This window comes from Phyllobates terribilis, unplaced genomic scaffold (genome assembly GCF_046119375.1).
Source record: "Phyllobates terribilis strain yellow unplaced genomic scaffold, ASM4611937v1 Scaffold_4__5_contigs__length_816908805, whole genome shotgun sequence".
Lineage (NCBI taxonomy): Eukaryota > Metazoa > Chordata > Amphibia > Anura > Dendrobatidae > Phyllobates > Phyllobates terribilis.
In genome coordinates, this window is record NW_027362764.1 from 40,134,175 (window position 1) to 40,147,534 (window position 13,360).

The 13,360-nt window shown below is 38.9% G+C and overlaps 1 protein-coding gene across 6 annotated transcripts in view; it reads left to right on the plus strand.

Annotated features, from left to right (window-relative positions):
- DGKB (diacylglycerol kinase beta) overlaps window positions 1-13,360 on the plus strand; it is an 889,407-nt gene that overhangs the window by 528,452 nt on the left and 347,595 nt on the right. The gene's annotated exons all lie outside the window — the stretch shown is intronic.

A 13,360-nucleotide genomic window follows, 5' to 3' on the forward strand; every position in this document is an offset into this window, starting at 1 on the left:
AGTATTATAGTAGTTATATTCTTGTACATAGGAGCAGTATTGTAGTATTTATATTCTTGTACAGAGGAGCAGTATTATAGTAGTTATATTCTTGTACATAGGAGTAGTATTATAGTAATTATATTCTTGTACATAGGGAGCAGTATTATAGTAGTTATATTCTTGTACATAGGGGCAGTATTATAGTAGTTATATCCCTGTACATAGGAGCAGTATTATAGTAGTTATATTCTTGTACATAGGAGCAGTATTATAGTAGTTATATTCTTATACCTAGGGGCAGTATTATAGTAGTTATATTCTTGTACATAGGGAGCAGTATTATAGTAGTTATATTCTTGTACATAGGGAGCAGTATTATAGTAGTTTTATTCTTGTACATAGGGGCAGTATTATAGTAGTTATATCCCTGTACATAGGAGTAGTATTATAGTAATTATATTGTTGTTCATAGGGGCAGTATTATAGTAGTTATATTCTTGTACATAGGAGCAGTATTATAGTTGTTATATTCTTGTTTATAGGGAGCAGTATTATATTAGTTATATTCCTGTACATAGGAGCAGTATTATAGTAGTTATATTCTTGTACATAGGGGCAGTATTATAGTAGTTATATTCTTGTACATAGGGAGCAGTATTATAGTAGTTATATTCTTGTACATAGTAGCAGTATTATAGTAGTTGTATTCTTGTACATAAGGGCAGTATTATAGTAGTTATATTCTTGTACATAGGGGCAGTATTATAGTAGTTATATTCTTATACATTGGAGCAGTATTATAGTAGTTATATTCTTGTACATAGCAGCAGTATTATAGTAGTTATATTCTTGTACATAGGAGCAGTATTATAGTAGCTATATCCCTGTACATAGGAGTATTGTTATAATAGCTATATCCCTGTACATAGGAGTAGTATTATAGTAATTATATTCTTGTACATAGCGGGCAGTATTATAGTCGTTATATTCTTGTACATAGGGGCAGTATTATAGTAGTTATATTCTTGTACATAGGGGCAGTATTATAGTAGTTATATTCTTGTACATAGGAGCAGTATTATAGTAGTTATATTCTTGTACATAGGAGCAGTATTATAGTATTTATATTCTTGTACAGAGGAGCAGTATTATAGTAGTTATATTCTTGTACATAGGAGTAGTATTATAGTAATTATATTCTTGTACATAGGGGGCAGTATTATAGTAGTTATATTCTTGTACATAGGGGGCAGTATCATAGTAGTTATATTCTTGTACATAGGGGGCAGTATTTTAGTAGTTATAATCTTGTATATAGGGAGCAGTATTATAGTATTTATATTCTTGTACATAGGAGCAGTATTATAGTAGCTATATCCCTGTACATAGGAGTAGTGTTATTGTAGCTATATCCCTGTACATAGGAGTAGTATTATAGTAATTATATTCTTGTACATAGGGGGCAGTATTATAGTCGTTATATTCTTGTACATAGGGGCAGTATTATAGTAGTTATATTCTTATACATTGGAGCAGTATTATAGTAGTTATATTCTTGTACATAGCAGCAGTATTATAGTAGTTATATTCTTGTACATAGGAGCAGTATTATAGTAGCTATATCCCTGTACATAGGAGTATTGTTATAATAGCTATATCCCTGTACATAGGAGTAGTATTATAGTAATTATATTCTTGTACATAGCGGGCAGTATTATAGTCGTTATATTCTTGTACATAGGGGCAGTATTATAGTAGTTATATTCTTGTACATAGGGGCAGTATTATAGTAGTTATATTCTTGTACATAGGAGCAGTATTATAGTAGTTATATTCTTGTACATAGGAGCAGTATTATAGTATTTATATTCTTGTACAGAGGAGCAGTATTATAGTAGTTATATTCTTGTACATAGGAGTAGTATTATAGTAATTATATTCTTGTACATAGGGGGCAGTATTATAGTAGTTATATTCTTGTACATAGGGGGCAGTATCATAGTAGTTATATTCTTGTACATAGGGGGCAGTATTTTAGTAGTTATAATCTTGTATATAGGGAGCAGTATTATAGTATTTATATTCTTGTACATAGGAGCAGTATTATAGTAGCTATATCCCTGTACATAGGAGTAGTGTTATTGTAGCTATATCCCTGTACATAGGAGTAGTATTATAGTAATTATATTCTTGTACATAGGGGGCAGTATTATAGTCGTTATATTCTTGTACATAGGGGCAGTATTATAGTAGTTATATTCTTGTACATAGGGGCAGTATTATAGTAGTTATATTCTTGTACATAGGAGCAGTATTATAGTAGTTATATTCTTTTACATAGGAGCAGTATTATAGTATTTATATTCTTGTACAGAGAAGCAGTATTATAGTAGTTATATTCTTGTACATAGGAGTAGTATTATAGTAATTATATTCTTGTACATAGGGGGCAGTACTATACTAGTTATATTCTTGTACATAGGGGGCAGTATTATAGTAGTTATATTCTTGTACATAGGGGCAGTATTTTAGTAGTTATATTCTTGTATATAGGGGGCAGTATTATAGTAGTTATATTCTTGTACATAGGAGCAGTATTATAGTATTTATATTCTTGTACATAGGAACAGTATTATAGTAGCTATATCCCTGTACATAGGAGTAGTATTATATTAATTATATTCTTGTACATAGGGGGCAGTATTATAGTAGTTATATTCTTGTACATAGGGGGCAGTATTATAGTAGTTATATTCTTGTACATAGGGGGCAGTATTTTAGTAGTTATATTCTTGTATATAGGGGGCAGTATTATAGTAGTTATATTCTTGTACATAGGGGGCAGTATTATAGTAGTTATATTCTTGTACATAGCAGCAGTTTTATAGTAGTTATATTCTTGTACATAGGAGCAGTACTATAGTAGTTATATTCTTGTACATAGAAGCAGTATTATAGTAGCTATATCCCTGTACATAGGAGTAGTATTATTGTAATTATATTCTTGTACATAGGAGCAGTATTATAGTAGTTATATTCTTGTACATAGGGGGCAGTATTATAGTAGTTATATTCTTGTACATAGGAGCAGTATTATAGTAGTTATATTCTTGTACATAGGAGCAGTATTATAGTAGCTATATTCTTGTACATAGGAACAGTATTATAGTAGTTATATTCTTGTACATAGGAGCAGTATTATAGTAGTTATATTCTTGTACATAGGAGCAGTATTATAGAAGTTATGTTCTTGTACATAGGAGCAGTATTATAGTAGCTATATCCCTGTACATAGGAGTAGTATTATAGTAATTATATTCTTGTACATAGGAGCAGTATTATAGTAGTTATCTTCTTGTACATAAGGGCAGTATTGTAGTAGTTATATTCTTGTACATAGGGGACAGTATTATAGTAGTTATATTCTTGTACATAGGGGGCAGTATTATAGTAGTTATATCCTTGTACATAGGAGCAGTATTATAGTAGTAATATTCTTGTACATAGGAGCAGTATTATAGTAATTATATTCTTGTACATAGGAGTAGTATTATAGTAATTATATTCTTGTACATAGGAGCAGTATTATAGTAGTTATATTCTTGTACATAGGGGGCAGTATTATAGTAGTTATATTCTTGTACATAGCAGCAGTTTTATAGTAGTTATATTCTTGTACATAGGAGCAGTACTATAGTAGTTATATTCTTGTACATAGAAGCAGTATTATAGTAGCTATATCCCTGTACATAGGAGTAGTATTATTGTAATTATATTCTTGTACATAGGAGCAGTATTATAGTAGTTATATTCTTGTACATAGGGGGCAGTATTATAGTAGTTATATTCTTGTACATAGGAGCAGTATTATAGTAGTTATATTCTTGTACATAGGAGCAGTATTATAGTAGCTATATTTTTGTACATAGGAACAGTATTATAGTAGTTATATTCTTGTACATAGGAGCAGTATTATAGTAGTTATATTCTTGTACATAGGAGCAGTATTATAGATGTTATGTTCTTGTACATAGGAGCAGTATTATAGTAGCTATATCCCTGTACATAGGAGTAGTATTATAGTAATTATATTCTTGTACATAGGAGCAGTATTATAGTAGTTATATTCTTGTACATAAGTGCAGTATTGTAGTAGTTATATTCTTGTACATAGGGGACAGTATTATAGTAGTTATATCCTTGTACATAGGAGCAGTATTATAGTAGTAATATTCTTGTACATAGGAGCAGTATTATAGTAATTATATTCTTGTACATAGGAGTAGTATTATAGTAATTATATTCTTGTACATAGGAGCAGTATTATAGTAGTTATATTCTTGTACATAGGGGGCAGTGTTATAGTAGTTATATTCTTGTACATAGGGGCAGTATTATAGTAGTTATATTCTTGTATATAGGAGCAGTATTATAGTAGTTATATTCTTGTACATAGGGGCAGTATGATAGTAGTTATATTCTTGTACATATTAGCAGTATTATAGTAATTATATTCTTGTACATAGGGGGCAGTATTATAGTAGTTATATTCTTGTACATAGGGGCAGTATTATAGTAGTTATATTCTTGTATATAGGGGGCAGTATTATAGTAGTTTTATTCTTGTACATAGGGGCAGTATTATAGTAGTTATATTCTTCTACATAGGGGGCAGTATTATAGTAGTTATATTCTTGTACATAGGGGAAGTATTTTAGTAGTTATATTCCTTTATAGCGGGCTTTATTATCTCAGTAATATTCCTGTACTAAGAAGGCATAAATATAGCATGCTTTTTTGTTATGCATAGGGGTTATTATAGTTTTATGCTGCTGTTGTGAATATGCCATTGCATTCGATCAGAGGAAATCTCATTTAATAGGTGAAACAAAATGAATTAATCTTGTCCCCTTGTGAACCCGACCCTAGTGGTTTGCCTAACTTGATAGCAGACTATGTACTTACTTTTTAAATATAAACTTCCAAGCCTGCGACATGTAAATCAGACACTTTCCATTGAAACACAAGGTGTACATTTCGGTGTTTGGTCTCGGGTCTCGTTATTATATTTTGCATAGGCGAGACGACTTGTTTATTTGCTGTTTTGGACATGTTTCACTTCCATGCAAAACATGTCCAGAACTTTCCTTTGATATTTTGTCACCAAATACGGAATAATAGCTTATAGCTTCTTGTTTTGCATATCGATGTAGCACATGCAAATCTCAGTGCCCTTCCTATCAAACTCTGCGATTGCTGTATTGTCTCTGTTAGTGCTGGAAAAGGTTATAATGATTATAAAAAAAATCATATAAGGTATTTTAATATATCAAAAGGAGGAAATCCTGAAGTTACTATGACAGGAAAAGTTCTTGCTGGTGAGATGGATCTACACCTATCGATCATTGACAAAGGAATGGTCGTTAATCAAGTGATTGTCCGTTCGTGCGATGGCCCCATACACACTTTAGATTTCTTTGGACAATGGCGCTGCTCATTGTAGCCATTCATGTCCGATGTCATAAGATAATAACCGGCCAACGATCTTACGAAAGTTCTTACACCAGACCAATAAAGTATGAGCCAGCGGGCCGGCTTATAGGACGATCATTCTTTGGTTGCCGATGATAAAATCCAATATGCCTGTTACAAAGAACCATCAATCGATTGTCTATCAAAACAAACAATTGTTTGTTTCATCAATCCTGACAATCTTTCGACCTGGCCTAAATTAGCCATTTCCCAAGAGCTTTTAGTTTTTGTTTTTTTTCAATTGACATCTATCACCTATCCACAGGATAGATGTCTGACTAGGACCCCCCACCGAACTGTAGAATAAAGGCCCCGTCACACTTAGCGACGCTGCAACGACCCCGACAACGATACGACCTGTCAGGGATCGTTGCTGCGTCGCTATGTGATCGCTGGTGAGCTGTCAAACAGTCAGGCTCACCAACGATCAGGGGAGCAGCGACATCGTGGAAAGAATCTTTCCACGATGTCCTGCTCCTGGTTACCAGCCTGCTGAAGCAGGAGCAGGCTGGTAACCATGATAAACATCGGGTTACTAGGGGCACACGCGCTCCTAGTAACCCGCTGTTTATCATGGTTACCACTCTGCTACAGTGAGCGGGAGGTTACCGCTCACTTTAGCAGGCTCATAACCATGATAAACAGCGTGTTACTAGGAGCGCGTGTGCCCCTAGTAACCCGATGTTTATCATGGTTACCAGCCTGATCCCTGCTCCCACTGGTCACACAGAGCGATGTGTGCTGACCAGCAAGAGAGCAACGACCAAAAAATGGTCCAGGACACTGCAGCGATCAGCGACCTCACAGCAGGGGCCTGATCGTTGCAAAGCGTCACACATAGCGACATCGCTGGTGAGGTCGCTGTTGCATCACCAAAACCGTGACACAGCAGAGATCTCGCTAGCGATCTCGCTATGTGAGACGGGGGCTTAAGACCCACTGTCCCTCCATTGCTCCTCTCTGCACAATTGCATTGATGAGGAATATAGGGCCTCTTTGTAGTGATTATTGGGGCTACCAGCTGTCAGACATTTTTTTTTAATCTATCCTCCTGAGCATAGCTAAAAAATTTCTAGATTGAAAGAACTTTAAAGAGAATCTGTTATTAGAAAATGAAATCTTGTTTTCATTAAGTTTTTATGTTAAATGTATTTTGGTAATTTTTTTTTTTCAATTTCCATTTCACTATATATATATATATACACTGCTCAAAAAACAAAATAAAGGGAACACTTAAACAACAGAATATAACTCCAAGTGGATCAAACTTCTGTGAAATTAAACTGTCCACTTAGGAAGCAACGCTGATTGACAATCAATTTCACCTGCTGTTGTGCAAATGGAATAGACAATAGATGGAAATTATTGGCAATTATCAAGACACCCTCAATAAAGGAGTGGTTCTGCAGGTGGGGACCACAGACCACATCTCAGTACCAATGCTTTCTGGCTGATGTTTTGGTCACTTTTGAATGTTGGTTGTGCTTTCACACTCGTGGTAGCATGAGACAGACTCTACAACCCACAGAAGTTGCTCAGGTAGTGCAGCTCATCCAGGATGGCACATCAATGCAAGCTGTGGCAAGAAGGTTTGCTGTGTCTGTCAGCGTAGTATACAGAGGCTGGAGGCGCTACCAGGAGACAGGCCAGTACACCAGGAGACGTGGAGGGGGCCGTAGGAGGGCAACAACCCAGCAGCAGGAACGCTACCTCTGCCTTTGTGCAAGGAGGAACAGGAGGAGCACTGCCAGAGCCCTGCAAAATGACCTCCAGCAGGCCACAAATGTGCATGTGTCTGCACAAACGGTTAGAAACTGACTCCAAGAGGGTGGTATGAGGGCCCAACGTCCACAGATGGGGGTTGTGCTCACAGCCCAACACCGTGCAGGATGATTGGCATTTTCCACAGAACACTGGGATTGGCAAAGTTGCCACTGGCGCCCTGTGCTCTTCACAGATGAAAGCAGGTTCACACTGAGCACATGTGACAGACGTGACAGAGTCTGGAGATGCCATGGAGAGCGATCTGCTGCCTGCAACGTCCTTCAGCATGACTGGTTTGGCAGTGGGTCAGTAATGGTGTGGGGTGGCATTTCTTTGGAGGGCCGCACAGCCCTCCATGTGCTCGCCAGAGGTAGCCTGACTGCCATTAGGTACCGAGATGAGATTCTCAGACCCCTTGTGAGACCATATGCTGGTGCGGTTGGCCCTGGGTTCCTCCTAATGCAGGACAATGCCAGACCTCATGTGGCTGGAGTGTGTCAGCAGTTCCTGCAAGATGAAGTCATTGAAGCTATGGACTGGCCCGCCCGTTCCCCAGACCTGAATCCGATTGAGCACATCTGGGACATCATGTCTCGCTCCATCCACCATCGTCACATTGCACCACAGACTATCCAGGAGTTGGAGTCCACAGCTACCACAAAATACTTCAAAGCTGTCATTGATGTTAGAGGGGACAATACATGGTATTAACAACTGGGGTATGTGAACTTTTGATCAGGTTCATTTGGATGTTTTTGGTTGTCATTAATATTTAAAAAGAGAAAACACAGTAGTTTGACAATAAATGGCTTCACCCAACCAATAACCATGAGTGGAGAAAAAGTTTTTTTGTTATCATTCATATTCTCTGAAACAATGCCAAGAAAGAGAAAATTCTGCCGGAGTATGTAAACTTTTGAGCACAACTGTATACTTATATACATGCGTACGTTTGCCACTGTTCCCAGTCGTCAGGTGCTGAATACTACTGTCATCATTGTTTCTTGGCCTCCCTGTGATCAGCGAGAGTAGGTGAGTCTGATAACAGTTGTAGTCGGCAGTCGCCGTCTTTGTCTAGCGCGTATTAAATAAATATATATTTTTTAAAAATGGCTTGCACTCCCCTTTCATTTTCCGAACCAACTGAAGGAAAGTCGACAGCTGGGAGCTGATTTTAATATTTTGGGAAAGGGGCCAATATCCATTAAGGTGCCCAGGCTATTAATAGCAGCTCACAACTGTTTGCTTAGCCTGTACTGGTTAGTAAAAGGTGGATTTCCCCCAAAAAATGGCATGGGGTCCCCCTAACATTACTTACTAACAAAGGCTAAACAGACAGGTGGGGGCTGATATTAATAGCCTGGGAATTGGCCATGGATATTGGCCCCCTTCCAGACTAAGAACATCAACCCTCTGCTGCCCCAGAAATGGCGCATCCATAAGATGCTCCAAATCTGCCACTTAGCTTCACATTTTCCCACTTACCCTGGTGCGGTGGCAAGTGGGGTAATATTTGTGGGGTTGATGTCAGCTTTGTAATATCAGCTGACATCAAGCCCAGGGCTTAGTAATGGAGAGGCATCTATCTGATGCTCCCATTACTAACCCTGTAAGTTTAAGTTAAAAAACACACAGAGAAAGGTCCTTTATTTTAAATAAAAACTCCCCAACCCTCTTTTACCCATTTATTATTATCAAAATAAAAATAAAAAAGACACAGTATTCCTCACTTTTGTCCCACGAAGAGCCCAACTCAGCTATATCTGGATGCATTGCTGAGCGGTGGCATGATGTGACTCAGGCGTGCATCCAGGAGACACTGAGCTGAGCGTGAGAACTGCTGCCTGTGACTGGGGAGTAACCTCAATGACATCACCGCTGGTCACACAAAGCTGCGTTCGTGTACACAGACGGCAGCTGCTGACTACAACTGCCATCAGATTCGCTTGGTCTGGCTGATCGCAGGAAGACCAGGCGACAATGATGACAGTAGGATTCAGCTTCCGGTTCCTGGGAACAGCACTGACTGTACTGCTTTTTCCCAGGCGCCGGTGCGTGTAATACTGATTAAACACATGGATACCACACACATACGGACACGGATAGCACCGGTACTGTTTTTTCCAGTACCGGTATTATTAGGACGTGTGAAGGAGGCCTTAGGCTGATGAAAAGTTAGAACAAAAAGTATGTGTGTAATATTAGGCATTCCTGTACAGTGCTAAAAGGTCACGACATCTAAGAGTGTCAATGTGGGCGGAAGTAGCTGGCTTCTCCTCTGGTTGCAGTAGGAACCACTTCCTATAAAGTCAAATTGTCCTTTGATATGAGGCAAGAAATAGCGCCTCCTTCTACTTTTTGTTTCAGTAGAAACCATTTTCTATACAGTGTAAAATATCATAAGATATCTGGGAAGGAGTAGATTCCTTCTCTTTCTGTTTGTGTTTTAGGAGATATCACTTCCTCTACAGTGCAAATTGTCATCTGATATCCGGGAGGAAGTAGCTGACTTCTCCTCCACCTTGTGTTTCAGTAGAAACTTCTTCATGTGCGCTGCAAAACATCACATATAATTAGGCAGAATGGATGTAGGAGTAAGTAGCTAACGTCACCTCCTTCTTGAGCTTCAATATAGATTACTATAACTGCAACCTGAGAAATTACTACACAAAATCAAAGGTGAAACAAACAAATCTAGACGTTAACTGTCAGATGCAAACTTGGGAATACACTTTAGTGATGAATCATCTGTTACATGCCTCCCTTGCCTGATGCTATATTTCTGCTAGCTGTACTCAGTCTTACAATATCATTCCTAGCACCCGGGGACTGGAATCTCCATGACACATTTTTCCCACCCAAGAAATCATGTATTATTTATTACCTGTCGCTGCACCAGGAGCGAGCACACAACCATGTTATACAATAGCTACTCTGCGCCTACGACATGATGCATAATGGGACATAACTAATACACATTTCATGTATGCAATTTTCCAACCTGAACGTCACTGGTTGGCCTCAGGGGCTTCATGCATATGGCCATGTTATGGCTGCCTAGAAGTTGTGATAGCTTCTGTGCGGCTGACTTCGTATGACTCTAATTTCATAGAACTTTGTAACGCTGCACCAGAAGCCATATTATAGAAGAATGGCTTTTAGTGAACAATATGTTTGTATCATTGCGTCATAAAGATGTTCTATCCACCAGTGACGCTGAGTCATAAGTCGGGTTAGTCAAGGAGTCCGAGGTCAAAAGCCAGGAGGGTACGTCATAAACATAGGGAAGAGACAAAGGCATAGTCAGGTAACGGTCCTATGGTCAAAATACCAGAAGGATAGTGAATAAGAACAAAGGGGTTAAACAGACAGAGGGTCAGAATGAGGTCCAAGTTCAGGCAACGAAAGATCGTCAAGCAAACCACTAGGCACAGAGAAAACCAACCGCACTTAGCTGAAACTACGTCTGTCAGAAGTCTGACAGGCAATCACCTGGGACAATGAACACCTGGAGACAGTCAGCACCTTCCGGTCTCAGATTAGACGGCCGAGCTGTCAGTCAAAACACCGACGGCTCAGCACGTCCCTGCACCAGAATGGACACTGAGCTGTCAAAGTACTTATAGCTTTAGCACGCCCCTGTACCAGATTGGATGGCTGAACCATCTGTAAATGTATCCCAGACTCACTGGGTGGAATTGTTACAGTGCCCCCTCTACTAGGGGGGCACCGGACCCCCAGGTTTCACAGGGAACTTTAGATGGAAGGCCCCGACTAACTGATCGGCCTTCACATCTCGAGCTGGGACTCAGAATCTCTACTCTGGTCCATATCCTCTCCAGTGGATGAGATATTGAAGGGAATTACGAACCCTGTGAGAATCCACAACCCTCTGAACCTCATACTCTAAGCCACCGTCGACTGAAAATGGTGGAGACAGAAGGGACAAACTTCTTTAATAGGGATTTATAGAACATGTTAGGGATGCAAAGGAATGGAGGAAGATTTAACCTAAATATCACCAGATTGATCACCTCCAGGATCTCATATGGACCAATAAACTTGGGACCCAACTTCGCAGATTGCACTTTAAGTTTAATATTCCTAGAAGACAACCAAACCTTATCCCCAATCTTAGAAAGAGGACCCACCAAACGTCTTCTATCAGCCTTCCATTTTTGGCGAATCTGAGCAGTTCCCCAGTCTCTGCAAAGCGACTTCCACCCCAGAACATTCCGAAATATTCTTAGAAAATTCACCAAAATAGGGATGAAAACCATAATTACAGAAAAACTATGAGGTTCCAGTAGGCTGATTTACTCGATTGTTAACGGCAAACTCAGAGAGAGGTAAAAACGAAGACCAGTCCTTCTGCCGAGTTGCCATGAAGCACCTTAAAATTTGTTCGAAAGATTTATTTGTCCCTTCAGTGTGACTGTTGGTTTCAGGGTGGCAAGCAGAGGAAAATGACAAATCAATCCCGAGTTTACCTCAAAAAGCTCTCTAGAATTTAGAGACGAATTGCACTCCCCTATCAGACACAATGTTAAGAGGGATCCCATGTAACCTTACAATATGAGAAATAAACAACCCGGAGAGTGTCTCTGCATTAGGTAATCCCGACAAAGGACCAAAATGAGCTTGTTTGCTGAATCGGTCAACTTCCACCCAAATAGTAGTTTTCCCACCAGACAGAGGCAAATCTGTGATGAAATCCATGGACAAATGAGTCCATGGTCTTTCTGTAATTGGCAATGGAGTAAATTCAGACTTTAGCTGGTGCACAGACTTGACAAGTGGATATAAAATCTTTAATATCATTATGAATGGACGGCCACTAGGCAAAATGCGCCCCCACGATAGCAAATGAAAATAATATCAGGAATATACCAAAAAAATAAAATAAAATCTATTTAAAAAGAACAACGCGTTTCGGCACCTAACAAATGCTGGATTATTATTATCATTATTTATTATTAGAGCGCAATTCATTCCATGGCATTTTACATGTGAAAGGGATATACATGGCACAAACAATTACAATAAATTTGAACAATACAAGTCAGTGACTGGTACAGGAGAAGCGAGGACCCTGCCCGCGAGGGCTCACAATCTACAGCGGATGCAGCCAAAACGCATTGTGTTTTTTAAATAAATTTCATTTTATTTTTTTGGTATACAGTACAGACCAAAAGTTTGGACACACCTTCTCATTAAAAGATTTTTCTGTATTTTCATGACTATGAAAATTGTACATTCACACTGAAGGCATCAAAACTATGAATTAACACATGTGGAATTATATACTTAACAAAAAAGCGTGAAACAACTGAAAATATGTCTTATATTCTAGGTACTTCAAAGTAGCCACCTTTTGCTTTGATGACTGCTTTGCACACTCTTGGCATTCTCTTGATGAGCTTCAAGAGGTAGTCACCGGAAATGGTTTTCACTTCACAGGTGTACCCTGTCAGGTTTAGTAAGTGGGATTTCTTGCCTTATAAATGGGGTTGGGACCATCAGTTGTGTTGTGCAGAAGTCTGGTGGATACACAGCTGATAGTCCTACTGAATAGACTGTTAGAATTTGTATTATGGCAAGAAAAAAGCAGCTAAGTAAAGAAAAACGAGTGGCCATCATTACTTTAAGAAATGAAGGTCAGTCAGTCTGAAAAATTGGGCAAACTTTGAAAGTGTCCCCAAGTGCAGTTGCAAAAACCATCAAGCGCTACAAAGAAACTGGCTCACATGAGGACCGCCCCAGGAAAGGAAGACCAAGAGTCACCTCTGCTTCTGAGGATAAGTTTTTCCGAGTCACCAGCCTCAGAAATCGCAGGTTAACAGCAGCTCAGATTAGAGACCAGGTCAATGCCACACAGAGTTCTAGCAGCAGACACATCTCTACAACAACTGTTAAGAGGAGACTTTGTCCAGCAGGCCTTCATGGTAAAATAGCTGCTAGGAAACCACTGCTAAGGACAGGCAACAAGCAGAAGAGACTTGTTTGGGCTAAAGAACACAAGGAATGGACATTAGACCAGTGCAAATCTGTGCTTTGGTCTGATGAGTACAAATTTGAGATC